Consider the following 4,660-nt stretch of genomic DNA (forward strand, 5'->3'; position numbering starts at 1 on the left):
CTTGCACTGTCCTGTCTCGTTGCATGTATCGGATGCCGGAGCGCAGACCGTACCGCAATTCGGCGGGGGATTCGTGAGGTTGCTTGCAGTGTAAACTGGCCTTGGGGAAGTGGCGCGTACTTGCTCGAGGGGGCCCAGCAACGCCTTTCCAGGTTTCTCACGGACCACAAGAACCTAGAGTATCTCAAGCCGGGCTAAGCGGTTGAAGGCTCGGCGGTACGCCTGGAATGGTCCACTCGTTTTTGTTAAATCGATTCAGGTTCTGTTATATCATACAAGGCCCGGCAACATACAAGAAACATCGTAACGTCACGCTATGCCCTTTCTTCGAGCCTACTCTGCCAGGAGCCTCACGAGAAAAACTTTTGACATCAAGTATTTCGAGGCTCGCTTCTGGTCCCGAGAGAATCATTACGCGGCGCATTCAGTGGACATGGAGTGAGAGTGCTGCGAGGAAAAAGGCCCTTGCCCGTGAGCCGGATCCAGTGGGTGTTGCCCCGCGTGGACGACTTGGACGTTGTCCTGCAAAGCTGCCCCTGATCCCCGTGGCTTGCAAATGGCTTCAGGAGTCTCCGTCTTGGACTTGCCAGCACTCAGGAGAGTGCCCCGGCAGCCCTTGGATTTTCTCCCGTCTTTCCCTCCACGCGCGGGGGGGTGGTGTTTTGGGGGCTTGCCGCTGTTTGGCCCCGTCCTGTCAATCAAGCAATGGTGAGAGAAGACGGACGTTAAGTAGGTGCCAGGCTATATGTAGACGGCCTATGGCCCCGTGTTGTGCAACCAATGAAAGTATACAAAGTCCACCGCGAACTCCCCTCAGGGAGTGCACTCCCGTCCAGCTGACATGTTCCCCGCAGGCCATATGGGTCCATGTATACTCCTTCTTCCTGGACCTGTGTGTACCGGGCTTCCATGCCCAATCCCAGGGCATAAGGTCCATCCTGGTGGGTGATCTGTAGACCGCCGTTTCGAAAGGCTGCCCAGCGGGGTCCATTCCCGCTGACCAAGCTGCCTTCGGTCAAGGAGGGGGGGGGAGTAACCATTCTCACTGCGGAGCTCCTTGTGAACCATGTCTTCAGGAGATTTTGGTTAATTCCCCTGGACATTTGTCTTCGAGGCGAGAGGTCCCCAGTTCTCATCCAGGTCTGGGGAGCCTTCTGCAGGCATTATTGGGAGGGCACCACAGCCAGCCTATCAATCGGGGGTTTCAAGACCCGAACGGTAGTCTAATGGCCAGACATCGAACGACCCTGTCTTAAAGCAAGGCCGAATCGGGACAAGCTCTATCCTTTGCCGCTGTATGAGCGACGTCTGCAGCAATCTCACAGACCCAGCTCTTGGAGCCTACCTATATAGTGTGGGCTGGAATATTGCCCACAACACCCTCTTTCGTCAGATCATTGGCAACTGGACTATCCCCTTTTGAATGCCAGTTTTGCGTATACCCCCCCATTATTTCCCAGAGGAAGAGGCGCAAAGTTTGGGTGTGCCTCGGCCCAACGCTTTGTCCAACGCTGTCGGCAAACGTGGAGGAAGGCCAGGACATACCCTCCTTCGGACTTCCCAGAGATACCAAGATCGGGGGCCTAATCGACGCCGCCGGAATAGCTCCCAATTTCTGAGGCCGGGTCAAAGAGTTGGCTATTACTAAGCACCTTGCCCTACGGGTCGATCCAAGACACTCTCCCAGAAATACACGGCCCCTTTCGCCTAGCAAGGAAAGTAACCCTTGTTCTTATCGTTATTTCCCCTCGTTCCCTTAGAATTCATCCCAAATTTCATGTATCATTACTAAAAACCTGTCTTGTCTGCTACTGCTTTGTTTTCCAAGTCTTCCAAGTTAGCCTCAATAGTAAGGTTTCTTTGTTTATTTGCTTGCTATATGCTTAGTTTTGGTTTTCCCCTCGTGTGGAGTTTATTTTCCTTGTGTTTGTTTTTCTCTCCATTTTTTCTTCAGGTATTTATTCCTCTGTCGAGAAGAAAGCCTTTTGTTGGAATGTTTTGGTTTCGCAAAGACCTTTTTTTTGAATAAACTAACACTTGCCCCGGGTACAGTACCTGGGATTGAGCGCATTTCGTTTGGGTCCAACATTACACCTTTCTAGTGGCCTGAGTGGCAGATCTCTCAACCCCACATCCAGAGAACCCGAGTCGCTCGCCCGCTCGTGACGCAGGGAATTCACACGTACTGTAATAGCGTGTTTGGACCCCCAGTTTGCTTTCTAGAACTTGCCTTAAAAGTTCGTCCGGCATTGATTCAACAAGGTTGCTGGAAAGCATTCTTTAGACATGTTGGCCATATTGATAGGATAGCAGTATGCAGTGATGGAGATTTGTAGGGATCGACACAACTCCAGGAGACTGAGCGACGTACGAAGCTCCATTCCCACACACTCCAATAGATTGCTCTATTGGGCGGTCTGATTTATCTCTGGGGGGGACGGTGGGGGGCATTTTTAGTACAGTGAACTCATTGTTCATGTTCAAGAAACCAATTATTTGAAGTGAGTAGAGCGTAGCAAGTGCCATCTATATATACATGGTTAGCTGAAAGTTAGCCTGACACGTAGGATATGTTAAAGCAGTGGGGGGTTCTGTCTACGTCATAAGAAAAAAACGGAGACAATATTAACACACTCCACTCAGAAGAGACAACGCCAACAGCTTCCATAGATACGGGGGCATCTGGAGCTGCCAAATCATTGACCATGTCGTGCTTTGACGAATAGTCAAGTCTGTCTGAGCGCGGACATCTCACACGGAGAGACCGCTACAGATCTGATCCAAGAGTCACTTCGCCAAACCATGGCCCGTGTGATGGCTCCACACAGTCCAGCCAAATTATGTGCTAGCACGGCTGGAATTAAGGTCGAATTGGAGGGGAAAAGCCTAAGCTTGGTCCTGGGCCAATTGTGAGCTAACGCATCCAAGCCTAGGGGCGATGGAGGGCAGAGGGAGAAACCATTGTGGGCAATGGGTAGTCGCGCTCGACACGGAATAAGTCCACTTTTCACACATACAAAGATTTGCCATATAGGGCTCAACGTTTGGGGGGTCGCAAAACTCCATTCACCTTGATCCGGGCTCTGTCTAGAGAACAAATCCATTACGAAGTTCAATGCTTCCCGGGGACATGACACCCACTCGGATCGACAGAAATTTGTTATGAGACCAAAGAAGAATAATCCTCGCTTTCTAGCCTGCACAGGGGGGTTGGAGCGTTTAACCTCCATTGCTGCTTCACGATACGACCACAAGCGATCTGTTGTCGACCCTGAATAATACATGAAGGCCGTATCAGAGATTCAAGAAATACTGGAGGGACTAGAAAAAAAACTGCCAGCAATTCCAACCATTGTTTATATGCCACGACCGAGTCGTGTCGCCGCCAATGCTCCTGTGGAGCTGGGCCTTGTCTATTGACACACACAGTTCACCCAACTGAGTCAAAGACCATCTGTCGGTGCGCAGTCTCTTTGGATGGAAGCTACGAATCCACAGTCTGAACTACAGTTTGAAGGGAATTTAGCTGACAATCCATGGTTTTTATCTTTTTTTTGACCATAACATGCAACTCTGTGTCACCGAAATCATCCAATGTGGAAAACCAACGGGTGTGAGATGTTTGGTGGCCGTTGTCATGCCCCACTTGAAAAATGGCGATGTGTAGGTGTGAAGACAAGCCCAGACGGGAGTACAGGGGTATGACGTACCACGCAGTCTAGACTGCCAAAGTTCTGCAGGCACAAACTAACCGTCCACTGCATGTCGATCGACTGCTATGAAATGGCGCAGGCGATAATGTGAGAGACTGACCGGCGCCGGGAGAGAGATGATAGTCTGGTTGTCAAAGCGCTAGAAGAGTCCCAAGTCTATTTCCAGAACGGTTATCCGCCTGAGAGGGAATTAAAACAAACGTCTTGGAAATGTGTGCCATAAGCAACCACTGCTGTTTAGATGGATTTCAGCAAAAGATCCCGAATGGGCGTGTTGATTAGTCTTCGAGTGGGCTAACACAGCCAATTGTCCAGGGTAATTAAATGACGCGAACACGCTGGAGCCGCAACGGGTCAAGAAACTGCATCCGTGCATTTCGAAAATACTCCATGAGCCACCGGCTAAAGCCCGAAGGTGAAGAATACAGTATTGATACGCTTTTACCCTTCTAAGCGAATCTGAGGAAGCTCTGTGTCTTCCTTGATGATTATGAATATGAAATATGCATTTTTTTTTTGTTGTTTCGTTTCTTTTTTTCCCTTCCGATCGATCGTGACAAACCAATTTTATCCTGTTTGGTTGACTCGGCGACCGAATAGACTTTACCGTTAACATCTTGATTTTGCCGCCTCCTGTGTGCAAGATTCAACACGGCGTAAACGCCACTTTTTTTTTTTTTTTTTTACAAAAAATAGCGGCTGTATAAAACTGACTCATTGAGAGCGGTGTACTTTTATTAGCCCCTATTCCCAAGCAGGAGATGGTATCTCATGCCGCAGCTCCATGATTCCTTTGGTGTAACAACCATGGGAAGATTACGCGGTGAAGAGGCGGGCCTTTTCTGAACTGAATGGTGTATCCGATCTAATTGTGCGTAATACCCATAGTGCGAAAATGCCGGCAAGCGCTTACCCCGCGCCCGGAAAACGTGAGTGGCTCAAGCCCG

The sequence above is a fragment of the Cyprinus carpio genome, unplaced genomic scaffold, assembly GCF_018340385.1.
Source record: "Cyprinus carpio isolate SPL01 unplaced genomic scaffold, ASM1834038v1 S000006642, whole genome shotgun sequence".
NCBI lineage: Eukaryota > Metazoa > Chordata > Actinopteri > Cypriniformes > Cyprinidae > Cyprinus > Cyprinus carpio.